At 36.3% G+C, this 18,936-nt stretch overlaps 1 long non-coding RNA gene across 1 annotated transcript; it reads left to right on the top strand.

The window, feature by feature from the left end:
- Positions 1-4,073: 4,073 nt before the first annotated feature.
- Positions 4,074-8,385, top strand: LOC134484486 (uncharacterized). Its single transcript, XR_015647442.1, has 2 exons — positions 4,074-4,155; positions 4,714-8,385. It is a non-coding gene; the product is annotated as an uncharacterized LOC134484486 (long non-coding RNA).
- Positions 8,386-18,936: the final 10,551 nt, after the last annotated feature.

Here is an 18,936-nt window from a genome sequence, read left to right as displayed (position 1 = left end):
GTCTGATTACCTTGCAGTTTTATTTACTTTTATCTCTTTCATAATTTTTTTTAATTTAAGCTAATTTTAATATTTTTTGGATATTTCTATATCTACATTAAAATGTTATTTCTTTTCCCAGTTTCCTCTCCATAAGAGACCTAAATGTTTCCATTCCTTGACATTTAAACCACCCTTACTCTCCCTTGACATATCCTTGAACTGGGAGTCAAACCTAGGGAGGACCAAGGTCCTCTCCTTCCTTTGGTGTCCACCAATGCCATCCTCTGCTACATATGCAGTTGGAGCAATAGGTCTGTCCATGTACAGTCTTTGATTATCTGTATAGTACCAGAAAGTTCTTGTTCATTGTTCTGATGGGGTTGATAGCCTCTTCAGCTCTTGTAATCCTTTCTGAAAATTTATCAACAAGAGGTCCGTTTACAGTTCTCTGGTTTGCCACTAGCATTCAATTCGGTAACTGACATTGTCTAGTTGTGTCTCTCAGGGAAGATCTATAACCTGTTACTGGCAGCATGCACTTCTTAGCTTTATTAATCTGAATCGTATCTAGTTTTGGTGTCTGATCTATTTATCTATCTATCCATCCATCTATCTATCTATCTATCTATCTATCTATCTATCTATCTATCTATCTATCTATCCATATATTTATCTATCTATCTCTGCCTCTGTCTCTAGCTCTATCTCTTCTCTATCTCTATATATCTATATCTATTTATCTATATCTATTTTTATATATATGTACATATATTTGATGGCTTATACATCTATGAAGTTAGTTGAAATTTTAACATGGATTCTGAGGTCCTAGGTCAAGAATGGAGAATCCACAAATGCCAATACCAAATATACTCCCTCCTGTTCTTATGCGCCTATCGAAGTTGAGCTTTTACTGGGCCTCAAGGCATTCCTCTCCCTTCCCATCATCCTGTATCTTTTGTATGGCCTGAATAAAGAATCATGGTAAAATATCCAAAAGCCTGAAGTCTCACCATTGGAACACAGGAAGGTAGATATTCCAGAAATGATACCTAATGGGACTACAGAACCGCATGCTAGAGTCCATGCTGTCCTTTGATTTACTGATGTCAGGTAATTTTTGCATAAAATAAAAATTTGGGAGTTTATCACTTGAAGTAGGAACACAATATTTACACTATTACATTCACTCTTTAGCTTGGCCAGCTTTGTTGCGAAAATCATTGCAAAAAACTAGAATTGCAAAACAGAATTTTTGAGTACATATTCAGGAATATCTATAATGTGCCCTATCAAGGAATGAACAATTAGAAAATGAAATACAAAATCCACTCAATTAAATATCTGTAGGGAAACAATGGCCTTTTGGAAACAGATAGAACTTAGGAAATTGAACTGTTTGTCACAGGAATGGAACTGGGAATAAAATTATAATCCAGAAGATTGTCCTACATCCCATGTTCCTAGATCTTTTCTACACATGCGAAACCCGTAATAACTTTCTCCATTTAGAGCATGTAACCACTAATAAAGCAAAGAGAACTGTCTAGCTTTAGAGTGATGTTCTACATAAATGTGTCCACTGTGTCAAAGGAGACACACCTGGAAAGGTCACCTTAGAATCTGGTCAATATAAAGAAAGCTCTTTAGCAGGTAGGCCATGGCAGTTCTCAGTGACATCATCATTAGGCTGGCCCTGAAAAATCTCTTGTATACTGGAGATCCCTAGCTTCTCCTGTGATGTCACAGTGTTTTCCAGACTGCAACTGCCTCTCAGACATTCATTCAGTACCTCTAGGGTTTATTAATTGGCCTTTATTTCAGTGTAAACAGCTATTTGTGAGGAAGATCAAAGAAGATGTAGATATCAGAGATGGGGAGAAGGAAGTTGGCCTAGGAAGTTTTAGTTTAAAAAACGAAGAAATATGTGGTACATGGGAAAGCACAAGGAGTGCTGTGTAGGGGTTGTGAGGGTTCACTGAACACATAGCCTTGATCTGAGCCTTCCCCATATGGGATTCAGGAGGTGGGAGCCTCTCGGTAGCATCTGGATTTCATTGCTTGTTATGGTTCCTGGAAGTCAGAGGTTGTTTATCATTAATTTCTTTATTCCAAAAGTCAGGTATTCGGAAGTTTACAGTTGTTTTTCTGAGAGCTAATGGCTTTCATTCTTTTTCCCCAGGAAAAATAGTCCTGAGGAAGGAGGGACAACAAGTATTGTATCGTCATGTCATCTCAAGGTAAACTCCTCCTTGATTTGGATTCCTATAGTGCACTTTGTTTCTGACACAGATATCTGGGACAGAGATGTGCATCTAGTTCAGACATCATCATCTCAGTCTTTCCACTAGTATTTCTCTGATTACCATTCCCTGACAGTTACCCTTTTGATTTCTGTGTCAATATGTGTGATTCATTGACAGTTTTCTTTTCTTTTAACTCTATCATTTCTTTAGGAATTTTTATTGCGTTTCTAATTGGATACTTCTATATTTACATTTCAAATGTAATTTCCTTTCTCAGTTTCCTGTCCATAAGAGCCCTAACCTGCCCCCCTCCCCTTTTTCAATAACCCCCCTTACTGCCTCTTGACAGTCCATTGAACTGGGAATCAAATCTAGGGAGGACCAAGGGCCTCTTTTTTCATTGGTGTCACGAAGGCCATCTTCTGCTACATTTGCAGTTGGAGACATTGGTCTGCCCATGAGCAGTCTTTGAATATTGATTTAGTACCAGAATGGTTTCGTGTATTGGCATTGTCCTTGTGGGGATTAAAGCCCCATTCAGATCTTGTAATCCTTTCTCAACATTTACCAACAAGAAGTCCATTTTCAGTTCATGGGTTTGCCACTATCATTTACCTCTGTATTTCACATACTCTAGCAGTGTCTCTCAGGAAATGTCTATATATGATTCCTGGCCGATTGCAGTTCTTAGGTTCATCAATTTTATACCATTTTGGTGCCAGATGTGTGTGTTTGTGTATATATATATATATATATATATATATATATATATATATATATATATATATATATACACACACACACTTTTGGTGGCTCCTACAGCTAGGTGGTTCAGTGGAATATTAACATAGAATCTGCCAAACTAGGTCAATAATGTAGAATTCAGAAATGACAATGTCAAATAGACTCCCTCCTGTATTATGAACATATTGAGTTTGAGGTTTGACTGATAAACATGTCATTCTTCTCCCTGCCTATCCTCCTGTATCTAAGGTTGCTACTTAAGGACGAATAATGATAAAACATCCAAAACCCTTAATTCTGGCCATGGGAACACAGGAAGATAGGTAGTGCAGGTTTGATATCAAATGGGACTAGAGAACCGAATTCTGTAGTCCATGTTGCCCTTTGCTTTTCTGATGCCTGGTAATTTTTACATAAAAGAAGCTTTTAGGAGTTTATTAATTGAAGTGAGTACACAGTACTCACACTGTTATGCTCACTCTATAGCTGGGCACACTTTGTTGCCAAAATCACTTTGTTGCAGATAATGGAATAGGAAAAAAGAATTTTTCAGTACACATTCAGGAATATTTATGAAGTCCCCTGTCAAGGAAAGTACAATAAGAATGTGATATACAATATTCATTTAATTAAAGGTCTGTAGGGAAAATACTGGCCTTTGTGATACATAGATAACCAAGAAAATTGAACTCTATATCTCAGGAATGAACCTGAGAAAAATAATATTATCTAGAAGAATCTTCTACACTAGATGTTCCAAAATCTTTTCTACCCATGCCAAGCCACTGACTACCTTTCTCCATCCCAAGTTTGTAACTGCTAATAAAGCAAGGAGAAATCTCTAGCTTTAGAGAGATGGAGTACATCAAGGTTTCTACTGTGTCACATGAGACATACGTGGAATGGGCACCCTTGAATCTAGTCAATGTAAGGAAAGATGTTTAACAGGTAAGCCATGGCACATCACAATGACATAAACAGTAGGCCCTCCCTGAAACATCTATTGAAACATGGAGAGGACTAGCTTCTTCTGTGATGTCACAAGTGTTGTCGTGACTGCAACTCCCTTCAGATATCCCTTCAGTACCTCTAGTGTTTACTAATTTAACTCTAATCGAGAGTAAACAGTCATTGTGGAGTGAGAAGGAAGAGGATGATGAGATCAGAGATGGGAAGAAGGAAGGTGGTCTTCTGTCTTGTTATAAAAAAAGGATGAAATACATGATACTTCGGAAAGCTCAGTGAGTCCTTGTAGGAGTTGAGTTGGATCACTGAAGAGATAGACTTGTTCTGAGCCTTCTGCATATGGGAATCTAGAGCTGCGAGCCTCTCAGAAACATCTGGACTTCGCAGTTCTTATGGCTCCTGGAAGTCAGAGTTTTTATATCATTCATTTCTTTATTCCAAATGCCAAGAATTTGGAAGGTAACAGATGTTTTACTGAGAGCTCATTGCATTTATTCTTTTTGTCAATTATAAAAAGGTCCTAAGTAAGAAATAAAAGGCAAGTATTGTGTCCTCTGCTCAGAGTAAACTTCTCCATGCTTTGGATACCAATAGTGCAGTTTCTCTCTTACACTAATATCTTGGAGAGAGAAGTGCTTCTAGTTGAGACTTCATGATCTCAGACTTTCCACTAGTATTTCCACTGACTAACACTTTAGATTTCTGAGTCAATTGGTGAGATATACTTGCCGGATTCCTTTCTTTCATTTCTTCCATTTTTTCTTTATTTTTTTAGAAAAACTCTCAAAACTCATCCTGGCTGACAATGTAGATTAGACGCATCAGATGAAATGAATTGAAAAACTCTCCTGGGAATGAAAGTGGTAAGGAAATCACATTGATGTATCCTAAATGCAGTGCTAAGAGCAATATTCAGACTAGTCTGTGGAGATGCTGCTGTCATCAGAGACCACAGACAATTAGTGGAGAATGATTCAGCATTAAACTGGGAATGGAAGATGATGGTTGATATTGTTCTAGTAGATCTCACTACATTAAAAAGTGTTTCTTCCAGATAACTGAATGATTATTGTAAAGCAAATCCCGGAATGAACTTATGAGACCCACCATCAGCCTGTCAAATAATGTGCGAAAGAAGAAATCTGTGTCTCTCCAGGGACAAATTGTTGCTTTCAAACCAACAGTAAAGTGTCCATTCTATGAATGATACATTGATATATACACATTATAGAAGGATGGATACAGAGTTTCTTAAGGTCCATGAATGAGGTATTCAGCAGTTGACCTGGATCAGAAATGAAGGTAATTTTTGCCAACTCTTCAGACTTGAGCTCATTCACTAGGATCCCCATGATTGAAGAAAAGAACAAACTTCAGACAACTTGTCTCAGATTTTTATATAGTTAAGATTTCCTGGTCTTGGTCCTAGGAAGGAAGGATATCTTGCTTTCCAATTCTTGTTTATCCTATAATCCTCTCTGCTGCATTCATGCAAATAGATTACTGTGCATTTCTTTAATAGGTTACAATTGCTATTTTAATTATGTTGCCAAGAACTATAGAAAAAAAGAAGGACTGTATCAAAGCATCATATGAAAATCCGACTAAGGTAATGTGGCCATTGGAAATTTGTAACTGACCTGAAACTCTTACTAGAGACAAAATGCCATAAACGGTCTTCTCTAGATATCTGGTGTAGTAGTTGGTGTTCCCCAACAGACAGTAAAGGATGAATCTCTCTGTACAGAGAAATCGGACTAGTCACAATGATCACAGACTATGGAACACATAATTTAACAATGACTGACTATTTTTAAAGTCCTAGAATCCATTAGTTTATTAGTCCAAAAGGCAAGATGTCTTATCTGGTCATTGACATATGGATAAATATTCAGTGTGCAGGTTCTAATGTCTATGAGGATTTGGTATCACTGTGAGTGCAAAAATGAAAAAGTAAAGGCTTCTTTCTTCCATGTTCTCTACGGGGATTCAAATAGAATGCATGGTTTAGAATACATTGGGTTTGCCATTCTCAAACAGACCAATATCTTCAACTGAACATTCTTTTCTTGGAAGCTGTACCCTGTCAGCATGGCTCACGTGTATGTGAACTGCAAGATCTAGTCTGGGAAGGCGGTCCTGTTCATCGATCCAACCTGCCCCTAATACTGAAATACCCAAGACTTCCTCAATCAACTCCTTTGCAAACATGGTCTTCTGGGATTTGAAGACATTACATCTACTAACAACACCAATGCAATTCAAGATTACTTTCAACAGCTCCCTGGAGTAAGAATTGTTCCTTGGGTCCTTATATGTAGAGAAAGACTGCATAGGCAGACACAGTGATCTAATCTACCTGCAACAGAATGAAGAGATGATGATGTGGCTGAAGCAGATTGGAGCTCTGCATTTATTAAAGGGATGGCAGTAAAAGCCCATGCTGACAGCAGACATTCAGACATGCTGAAGCCATGCTGAGACTTGATGTTTGTCACAGATGATGTCTGTATTTTCTTATGACTGGGATTTTCAACAAATTGGCTTTCATTCTATTCCTCATTCCAAAAAATCTTTTGCTGTAGGCCTCAAACCATGGGGCAGGGAAACTTAAGAGACAACAGAGGATTGATAATCCAGTCTTCATTCACTAACTTGTCTCTACCTCTAAGTCCATGTTTCACAATCCAGTGCATTTAAATCTCCAGGGAATCAGTTACTTTTTCTCTACCATGCTGGTCTGCTGAAGTCATTTTACAGAAGTCCACTTCCAAGTAATTATTAAAGCAATGAATAATTTTGAAGTTGTTTATGATCTACACACAGGCTTTTTACGCCCCAAGCATGTACCATCCCACTTCTGCGTTTGTAGCTCTCAGCCAGTGTTCTCGACCTATCCATCCAGCAACCCTTAGATTCCACACTTTGTATGAGGATAATATTTGAAAAAACAGAAGAATAGCTGTAGCATAATTGTTCTTCACTGAAGCCATATTAACACAGACGGCAGAGCATATGATGCATTCATCTCTGTTTGTAGTGTTTAATTCCCCATAAAGTCCCAAACAATTGAGAGTTTATTCTGTCAGAGTACCAGCAAAGTCAAATAGGAAATGCAAAATTTCAGAATTCTCCTGCCAAAGATGTTTGTGAAAGAAGTTGTTTGCAAAACACTGTCTTAATAAATTTATTCCATTCTCACTTTGATATTTTGCTTTGATGTCTTGAAGTGACGTTTAATTATCACTGAAATGCAGGTCCCCTCTATAGTCTCCAGTAAGAAGAATTCATTCCTCAAAAGGATGTATCTGCAGATGCCTGAAAAAATAATAGAAAGAATATTTCTTGATAAAGATCTAGGTTAAAGTTGCAACATCTTACCACAAAGATACATATAAGAAGTTCATTTGACATTGACCTTATATTATGCAGAAATTCTTCACATATTCCCTCTATCGTTGGGGTTTAATTAATCTCCAATGAATAGTTGACAATGAAGAGTAGCCTTTAGAATCATTTTACCCTTTTCAGTAATAGTTTTAAGCAAATGGAACACTAAAAGATCACAAAGAAGAAATGGTTATAATCAAAAGATACATGTGGGACAGTCTAACTCTCATGGTCAAGATGACTTTGCACATGCTCATTATGGTCATGGATTGCTCTCATAATACTCTGCAGAAGGTTGTTCCTACTGCCTCACTTTAAGCTCCAGGAATTCCAAGCTACCAGAGCTGTTCAAGTTCCCTTACAATGCACTTGAAAGCCACATATGCTTAGGAACTTTTGATGTGCTTTAGCTCTATTGTCAGGTTTTTTTAAGCCTCTACCAAATAGCAAGCTGTCCTTTTTACCCTCTTCTCAACACCTCTAAATCTGCCCTAACTCAATTTCTCAATTGACATTAGTCATAGCTCAGCGCCCCAAATATGCACTCATCTTACTGTGTTTTTAACATCCTGCCTGCTACACCAATGGCCACTCCATACTAGATCTCACATGACTGGTAACTCTTGCTCCACCCTAAATCTTTTCTCCACCCTTGTTGGTAGAAATCCACACAACTGATTGGCCAAGAGCATCTTTATTGAACTATACAGAATCAATTTGGGAACAGGACCTTCAGTGTTCGCAGGATGATTCCCGATCTAAGAATCAAAACGATAGCAAACAAGACTCAATCCATGTCTCTGGTTTTGGGAGGGAGATAGAGCACTTAGATTCAGAGTTGAAATTTAAATAATTATAATATATATGTAGTATTAATTATGCCAGGATAAAAGGATCCAAAAAGTGGAAATGGGCAACATTAAAGGCAAGAGAAAAATCCCTAGTACAGCAAACAATGTGGACCTGTTAGAAAGACTGGTCTCTTTCCAGCCATCTGAATTTGTACTTGAAATTCTTCTAACCACTCTTGATCTCTGCATGTAGAAAAGAACAAAAAGAAAAAGAAAACAAAATAAAACAAAAAATCACCAAAATGAAACCAAAAGCAAAAGCAATAGCTAATCAACCCAATCCTAAAAGAAGAGGACTGAGTGAAGATTGCTTGAGGTCCTCATTTTTAACTACAACTACAAGTCACCAATAGCTTTCAATGCAAAAGTTTGTCATTATTTTATTTGAAACTTCTCTCTGGGTCAAAGAAACAAGGTTTATAAGCTGCAACAACAGAAAGAGAAAAAAATCATACTGTAGAGCTCAACACTGATATTACTATGGTGACTGTGGGCAATGCAGAGAATATTGGTGTTTGACAATGGGTTTTGTCGTTTTCTATATGCTGGCAATATCTATGACTCTGAAATGAATTAGAGTCATCACCAAATCATCACTAAATGAACTGCTCCTTTCTTTGGAGCACAAGATCTGGCAAACTGTTGACTGACTATGATTTTTAACTTGGATCTAGCCTCTGTGGTAAAGCTAAGGCTTCTGATGGAAAATCCTCCACCAAAATACTGGACTATCAATTGTGCTGCCAGCCAAAAACCAAGTCCTGACTCTACCCTGCAATCCAGAAGAGGTTTCAAAGTGTCAACCATAACAATATTTTAATTGTGGCTTTGTCTTTTTTTCACTTTTTATTTTAAATAAAGTGTGATTTCTGGCATAATTCCTTCTAATTTCTTCCTCACATAGAACTTCACTTTTGACCTCAAATTCCATTCATGAAGGGGTACTCTTATCTTTCGTGGCTAAGTTTTCTATTTTGCTTTTATGGCTTGCTGTGATTGCTTATTGTGACTGTCTAAATGATGCATTATTGAGCAACTGACTCCATAAGAATGGCTTGCGGGCATCAGTATTTTGCATTTTCTTGATGGTTAGTTTATGTAAGGTGACTTAGCCCACTGTGGATGGTAACAGCACTAGTAAGCTGAGGAGGTTACAGAGAAAAGGTAGCTGAGCAGATTAGTAAGCAGAGTTCCTCTTTATTTTCATGCTGCTGCCTTGTGTTCTTTTCTTGGATTCCATTGATTATGAACTGGAACTTGTGAGGTGAATTAAACCTTCAATTTCCCACACTGGCATTTTTATGTTTACTATAACATAGTCATACTAACTGGAACATTTGGCATTTTCTTGAGATCTGATCCGATAGTCCATCCTCCTGCTGGCATGCAACCTACCCTTTTAAATTAATAAATAAATCCAAGTCACTCCAAACTTTTGACATATTCACTCTGCCAACAAAATCACACTGTGTATGTAACTTACTTTTTTAATCTCATATTTTTCCTCCCACATTTTTTCTCTTTAAAATTATCTCCCTAAACATGTTAGCACTTTGTCGTTTTAAGTTATCTTATGTCCCATAGAAATAGTATAGTCAAATTTTTGATTTTCATAAAAGTGGGTGATTTGTTGTAGTAAAATATTCTAATCAATATTTATTGCATTAACTTTATTAATTAATCAAAAATTGACATTATTATACTATCTAGTTATCCTTAAAACTATAAAAGATTTGATTCATTCAAGGCTTTAAGGTCCTTCAGAACATCAGCTGGAACGTTCTTATGTATAATCTGGATGTATCATGGTTACTTCATATGTCTTCTAACTCACAGTGTTCTTTCTAACAATGCGAATTCAGGGTATTTGATATATATTTTAAGAGTGTTTAAGTGGAATATTTCCCTGATGACTCGCCCATAGTTTGAAATTGGAAAACAAAAAGATAACGTGTTTTGAGTGTTCACTTTGAATTCTACTATTTCATGAATTCATTTTCAGCTTTAAGAAACTTAATCTTTTAAAGAGAAATTGTCTCTATTCAGGATCACGTCTAGCTAATTCATAGTGGTCTTTGCATTTTAAATACTTTCGTCCACAATATTTTGTTTTATATTTTCAGAGTATTGTGAGGGGAATTTCACCCATATTTCCTCACAGTATGGTTTGGATTGGCATAAAGGAGGCTAAGGAATGTTGTGTGTTCGTATGATATTCTGCTATTATGACTGTATTTTTCAGTCTTAAGAGACTGACATATTTTTAGAGTTTTTAAAATGGTATCATGACATCTGCAAATGAGAACACTTTCATTTCTTCATTTTTCATTTGTATTCCCTGGATCTTCTTCGGTTGTCATATTGCTCTAGCTAAAATTACACATACTGTAATACATAGTTGTGAAACCAGTGTATATTCTTGTCTTCTTCCTGCTTGTAGTGGAACTGCTTTGAATTTTTCTCTCTTTAGCACGATGCTTGTGCTGGGCTTCTTGTACCTTGCCTTTATTATGTTGAACTATATCCTCCATATCTACAGCTTCCCCAGGATGAATCAAACTTTTATGTTGGGATTTGAAGAAAGCTTATCTGGTAGAAGATTATTTTTAATGTTGACTTGAATCTCTTCACAAGTATTTTATTGAGAATATGTGTGTATATGTGTAAATTAGTGTGTAATTCTCTCTCTTCCTCTCTTTGTGTCAGTCGTTTGTAACTCTTTCTCCCTCTCTCATTACCTTCCCTTTTGCCTCATTGTCCCCATGTCTCATTCTCTCTCCTTATTTTGTCTGTCATTGTTAGATAATACCAGATTCAAAATACAATTTTAATGTATTCAATCCTTTTGTCTACTTTATTGAATAGTCTTAGACACTTTAAATGCTATTTAAATGTATATTCATTTCTTTTCAACTGAAAACATGTGGTCCTATGATATTTCAGGTGGGAGAAATTAAAAACCTGATTCTTTGTAATTGTTTAGTATATAGCTTTTTAAATTATGCAAAATGAGCTGATTTAATATTGGTATATAAATACATCTAGTATTTACTGTCACTTCCAACCCCGACCAGCAGGAAAGGAGAGACACCACACATTCTTCTCAAAGCAGTTTTTTCAGGAACCCTTTTGTCTGCAAGCAGGAACAATGCCTCCATCCAGCCCCCGAGCCCACTCCCTTATATCCTCCCTCAACCACCTCAACCGTCCAGTCTGCGTGACCTCCATTCATAGGTCCACGTCACATGGCCTGATATATCGTCATGGTGTGCCTGTGCAGCTCTCACGATGGGGCATGGCTTAATTTCAGGTGTTATTCATGAGACGTGGCAGCAGTCCCGGGCTCCATTTTGGGATTGCCGCTATACCCGCTCCCCACAGTAAATCCGAATGCTTTAAAAAAATTCTAGATTTTGGACTGTAAATATAAATAATCTGTGTTTTCTCCATGTTTCCGATTTTCTCTTTCATTTTATATAATTCAAACCTTTCATTACCTAACATGGCCAGAGGTTATGACGATCCTGTTAATACTTTCCAAGAGTGACCCCTTCCTTTCATTCGTTATATTGTCTACATTTGTCTACATTTTATTGATTTCAGCCATGACGAGTTGGATATACATGTTATACCCCTTCCCCAAGGCTAAAAAGCCATCCTGAAACAAGATGCAAAGAGAATATAGGTCCCCAAAATTGTGGATGGGATCAGACATAAAGCGTCTTCTTGATACAAGAGGTGCTGCCCTCATGTCACATAGCAGCTGTGGTTTCCTGCAAAGCTTCAAGCCAGTCAACAGTCAAGAATGCAGTGAAAAGGCCTAAAAACTGCTGTACATAACTGACATACTATGGACAGTAAGTATCTTCAGTTGGAGGGTTGAAAAATTATTTGTAAGGGTTTATAATAGAGTTATTAAACAGTACTTTAATGTAGAAGATATACAAATTTAGGATTCAAAGAAATAGAGTGAGTGGGTAAAATAAATGGAAAGATTATCATCAAAATTCTTTGGAAATTCTCAAAGAATAAAATATATGAACTCTATTCCTTAACATTATGTACATAGAAAATGTTTTATTATATAGGGATACTTCATGAAGCGACCTTATGATTTCTGTTGGTTAAAACAGATCTGCCAATTCTGTGAGTTGAATATGTGCATTATGTAATTTGATCTTAATAAGTTTAAAGTGGCTATTTTCAAAAATAGTAAGCATTATTTCCATGTACATGTTCAAAAACGGGCTTCAATAAATAATAATAATAGAAAAAACTAAAACACTATATATCAATAAAACATAATTAAATTTGGCTACATGTCTAAGCAAAATATTCAAAAGTGAAGAAACTCAAGTGACTCAGAATCGAAAGTGAAATATTTATCATCCTTATACAATACAGAAATGCAAATCAAAATTATTCTGAGATTTTTTTCCTCCCTTTCAGAAATTTTAGTTTTATAACACATGAGTCAACTTATGTTTGCTGTGTTATGGGGAGAGGGGAACATTGATATTCTTCTGGTGGGAATGCAATCTTCTACAGCAACTTTGGAAATCAGTATGATGTTTCTTCAGGAACATGGAAATGTATGCACCTAAAGATATAACGCGAGGAAAATATATCCAAATGTTGATTCATGCTAGTATAGAGACTCTTGAATATTTAGAAATATTCACGTTGTTCCTTAACAAATGAATGCATAAAGAAAATGTGGTGCTTTTACAGATTGGAAAAGGAAAGCATGTAATTTTCAGGATAATGAATGGATCATGTGAAAGTCATCATAGATGAGATAATCTGGACCAAAGAGAAAAAATGGGATACATTTTCACTTTAATCTGAATATTAATTCTCCACACTGTATCAGTTTGATTAGTTTAGTGTAAAAGTCAAGGGATGTGGTCCAGACTATCCTCACTTTGTGATGTACAAATGTACTTATGGATTGCAGAGGAACACTGTCAGGAACAGGAATGTCAAATGTGAAGAGAGTGGGAAGAGTATGACAATGGAGGGAATGTAGAGATGTACAGTTAAATTGGGAGACGTTTGAGGCATTGAATGAAAACCATATGCAACAGAAATAAAAACTATTTTTTTATTTAATTATGTTTTTTGTCAAACTAAAGATTTAAAGCTATAAGGACAGAAGATAAAACATTGATTGGGTGTTTCTATGTGAAATTTCAATAATAAGAAACTCACAGTACTTATGGATTTCAACTTTCAATAAAGCTATAGTACAGATAGTGAAATATACAGTCCTTAAGGAGACAGATGGGAATATCTCTGCTGTTAAAAAAATATTAATTATATACATTATATATGTAAAATAATCTATTTATTTGCTTACATTTCAAATGTCATTTCCCAAACTGGTCTTTCTTTCTTGAATCCCCTAAGCTATTCTGTTCCTCATTTTTCTAATATGGTGCTCCCCATCTACATGCGCACTTCCGCTTTAGTCCTCTAACATCCCCCTTCTCTGGGATATGAAGTCTCCACAGGACCAATTGCCTCCCTTCACACATATGGCAGATGAGGCAGTTGTCTTCACCATGTACTCTGCTATTTGTGTAGCAGAAGTCTTCGACTGGGCAAAGCATACTCTGGGATGTGGAAAATTTCCTGAGGGTCTGAAGGTTATATTTAGTTGATACTGTTATTCTTCAAATTGGGTTGCAATCCCCTCCAGATACTTAAGGCATTCCCCTAACTCTTCTTTTGTGGCTGTCAGGTGCTGTCAAATGCTTAGGTGTTTCTGCATCTGTCACAGTCAGGTGATGGCAGAGCCCCCCAGAGGGCAAACATATTAGGGTCTTATCTGTAAGCACATTTGAAATCAGGAATAGGGCCAGGATTTAGAGTCTGTGGAAGAAATGTTTCTTATGGTGGTGTGTCTCTGAAGGGCCTTTCCTTCAGTTTTTGCTCTGTTTTTGTATTTGTCTTTTTTTAGACCTTGGATGTATATAGGATAAAGATTTTGAATTGTGTGGGAAGCACCATTCCTTCACTGGTGGGCATGTCTAGCTACAGGAGGCAGTCTCTAATGGTTCTATCTCTTTGCTGCTTGGTATTTCAACTACCATCATCCCATTAGGTTTATCAGAACCTCTTGCATCCCTGGCACCTGGGACTTTCCTGGGGAAACCCAAGTTCACCACCAACCACTGATGTTTGTTGTCATTTATTACACTTTTCCTCTGGAATTCTCTCCTGTCTCTTTTCATTGTTGCAACTCCCCCCACTTTGTCCATCATTCTCTACCTCTAAATAAGTCCCTCCGTCCCTCTGCCTTCCATGATTATTTTGTTCTCCATTCTAAGTTGTTTGCAAGGATTCACAATCTGGCCTCGTAACATGTTACCTTTCATGTGATAAATGCTCTCAATAATGGGAGTTCTGAGCTTTAAGGCTAACATCCATTTGTCACTAAGTTCATCCCATGTTATGTCCTTTTTGATCTCTGTTACTTCACTAATTTCCAGCACCATCCCTTTGCCTACAAAGTTCTTGGTGTCCTCATTTTTAATACCTTAGTAGTGTTCCTTTGTTTAAATATAGCACACTTTCTCTATTTATTCCTCAGTGGAGTTGAGGTAAATCACGCTTGCGCCCAGCATTCGACTATTGTAAGTAAGGCTGTTGTGAACCTGTTCAACCTCATGTCCTTTTTGTATGTGGATCAAGGTTGAGTATATGTGTTGAAGTGAGTGGTAAAGCTGGGTCTTCAGGTAAAGCTATTTGCAATTTTCTCTGAACGTCCATATTGATATCCAAAGTGGCTCTACAGGTACTAATAACACCAGCAGTGAGGGAGTGTTCCATTTGTCTACATCCTAGCTTACTCTGCTACTGCATCAGTTTTTTATCTTAGTCATTGAGATTGGTGTAATGTAGAATCTCTGGTTCATTTTGATTTGCCTTTTTCAGATAAGTATGGATGTTGAACATTTCTTGATGTTTTTCTCAGCTATTGAGGTACCTCAGTTGAGAATTCTTGGTTTAGCACTCTAACTAATTTTAAAAGTTTGGATATTTATTTGTCTGGGACATTAAGTAAGGGGATATCAATGTGGAGGGGACAATCACTATAAAAGGTGAGGGGTAGAGGTTAGCGGAGATGGACAGGAAAGTAGACAATATCATCTGTGATTTTAATCAGTGTAAATATGCATGTATGTATGTATGTATGTATGTATGTATGAATGTATGTATGTATGTATGTATGTATGTATCTATCTATCTATCACTCTGATCTATCACATATTGCAGTACTTTGATATATTTTCTCCCTCACATAGGTCTAGTATTATCCTCTAATTATATCACATGCTGGAAAAGCTAATTAGTTATGTTTCATGCTAAAACGTATACAGTCACATAACTAAAGTAAATATTTGTGTTTTTATGAAATAGTTGAGAAATTTGATAGCATAAAAATTAATTATCTTTATTGAATCTGTTTTCTGAACTGATATTTAACCTGAATCAATATTTATAAAGCAGCTTTTAAAATTCTTGAGTACTAATGTATACATCAGAATTGTTTCATAAAATTAGAAAATAGAGTGCATTTGTATGTTACATATATACACGTACAGACACATATATATATATATATACATATACACACACACACACACACATATATACATGTGGCCACATACACATATATACAAATATATACATATATACATATACAAATATAAATATATGTACAAGATATAAACATATGTCCTTATGTACTCATACACACATAGACATACACATACATACATACATACATACATACATACATACATGCATACATACATACATACATGTTTTTAAAAAGCAAAATCCTTGCTTTAAAAGAATTTCCCTAGGCATGATGTATATGGTTTAGCCAAATAAGAGAAAAATGAAGTTATTGCTAAATGGCTCTGTCTTAGTACTCATTTCTGCTTGTTTAAGATGATGATGGTTCTACCAATCCGACTTCTATGTACTTGGGGATTGAAATGATGTCCTTTACTTCTCTAACTCACTCATACACTTTCTCCAAAAATAAGTGAGTCCTTATCCCTACAACTAGATGCCATGTGCCTTTAGCCAAACATAATAGGAATAATAAAATAGGCGCTTCACATCTTGCAAACATTTGTTTATAAACTTGCTTGAAATCATAGTTTTGATAATTATCATTTTGATCAAAGGCACCATCAGGCTTACACATTCAAAAACACCTTGTTTTCACCTTTTTTTAACTAACTTTATTTTATTACATACAAGAGTAAGAATAAGTAACTGCTATTGAGGTGGTTTTAAGAGTTTGCAGTACCATTAAAGCTCACAGGTTTTTAAACTTCTTATTTTGGAAACATGGTCAAAGCATCTCCTCTGATCACATATTGGATTACCCATTTCACCATTAGCGGCAATAGCTATAAAGGATTGGAATAGTCTCTATCCCTCTGAGAAGAAAATGATGTACAGGATTACTCAGCAACAGTAATATATTTGTAGCAGCAAACGTTTCAAACACCTTATATATTTCCAAGGGAAATCTGGCAATACAGACTATGACAAACAAATAAAGCAGCAGGAACAATGTTTTTGCATCTTGAGTCTCTGTTGATCTTCAATTCCCTGAGAGAACCACAACATAGAATGTCTCTCTGTCCAGGTAACTGACAGAAGCCTGGCTGTTATACTAGATTGTGCCACTGCTGCTCTTTCCTGTTTGTTATGACAAGTCTACAGACCAGAACTACTAGTGTATTCATGAAATGTTTGCTAATGGAACAAGCTGCCTATTCCAACTTGAGAACTGAAATTCTGGTTTCCAGAGAACACAGATGGGAGTTGCTCCAATGAACCTTTCTAAAGAGGGACACCACCCCCACTCCACAATGCCCCCATCCTTTCTTTTACCGCTGGTGCCTGGAGGGCTACAGGGAGGTTAAAGATTTTAAGAGTCATCAACAAATAGTGATATTTGGAAAAAAAATAAAGTTTTAGTTTGTAGAGTTATAAGTTTTAGGCTCTCCTTGGGGTGTAATATCACTCAGGCATTTGACATATGCTGCATGGAAGGAGCCTGAGGATGCCAAGTTAATAGCAATAAAGACAGGTATTTTCTGGTCCTGCATATATCAGTGTATATAAAGTATTTATCAACAGTGGTAAGAAGCAGGAGATTTGGGGTCTGGGAGGAGAGAGAAGGAAGATGGTTACTATGTGTAAAATGCATGGCATCTCAGCTCCATAAATTCAAAAAGATCTGGGTCAGAGAGGGTATGACAGGCACACACCAGAGATGCTGAGTACTGTACAAAAATGATAGAGTGCTAAGTTTTGTGCTCTATATATATTGATACAAAACCAAACCAAAGAAAACAAAAAACAAATAAAGAACCATGCGTGTGTGTAAAGATCTGCTGGAAGAAATTTGTCTGAGGTTCTCAATAGTCAACACTAAATAAATAATCTCAAATAAATGATGACCCACTCACTCATGGAGATGGCCACCAAGTAATACTGGCAATAGTATTTTGAAACAGCATTGAACCCCACGGCAAGTGTTCATTACACAACATTTGGAAAATATTTGCATGCTTTTTTTTAGTGGGAACCAAGCTCTGGTTACATGTGTTCATGCATTTGTCTGAACATTCAGCTTACTGAGGTCCAGGATCACTGACCATTGTTTTCCCTACTGCAAGGACAGCACTGATAGCAGTGAATCATAATAAGCTTTTGTCCAGTGAATGAAGAAGGAAGTGAGGGATTAAATACCAATCAAAGAGTACACATGGAGGTATCCATGGCTTCAGCCTCATATATAGAAGAGCATGGCATTTTCTGGAATGAATAGGATGAAAGGACTTGGTCCTATGAAGTCTGGTTTCTCTAGTGTAGGGAATGCCAGAGTGTTGAGGTGTGAGTGGGCAGGCAGTAATCGTAGAAAACTCACAGAAACATGGAAAGGGTCGATGGGAGAGAGGGGAAACAGGAAAGGGTATAACATTTGAAATGTAAATACAGACAATATCCAATAAGAAAAGAAGGAAATGAGTGAGAAAGGAGCAGGAGGCTTACCTCAAAGAAATGAGAGAGCTTCTAGATGCTGGTTTAACTTAAAAGATTCAAGAATCTTTGTTATATATGAAAGGCAAGGGTCAGCAGACTGTAGTATTTCATGTTTTTAAAGAAATGCAATTGAAATAATAGTTCCATTTTCTTATATGAACACACAGAATCATTGGAAAGAAAAATAGACAGCTGTTTTTATTACATTTATTGGTTGAAGAATCATTGGCATATTTTTCAACATAGCTTGATATACTCTCAAAAAGGTTTTTATGGGATAAGACAGCAATAGAGAGTATTGGGTCAGTGTTGGGATACAGGTATCTTCCATGTATTTTCAGACACATACAAACATCCTTTTAAACTGTGAAAATATAAAGTTATTAATTGATTGAATGCAATACTATGAATATAATTCTTTATATGAAGCAGTACTATCTGTGTGTATGACTTTCACACTTAGTATAAAATTAGGAAATGAATTCATTTAAAAATTGTTAAACGTGCTGTGGTATAGTGGAGGGATGGAATCCAGGCTCTCCACTCTCTAATCATAAAGCAAACAAGAATGTAAAGAGACAAGTGCCTCTAAGAAAAGACTCACTATAAAACTTAAAATAACCTTATACATTCAAAAGAATAATATAAATATTTTAGATATTCTAATAGGATATAAG

Source organism: Rattus norvegicus, chromosome Y (assembly GCF_021556685.1).
Source record: "Rattus norvegicus strain SHRSP/BbbUtx chromosome Y, alternate assembly SHRSP_T2T, whole genome shotgun sequence".
In the NCBI taxonomy this organism is placed as follows: Eukaryota; Metazoa; Chordata; class Mammalia; order Rodentia; family Muridae; genus Rattus; species Rattus norvegicus.
This window is presented reverse-complemented; position numbering and strand designations above follow the sequence as displayed.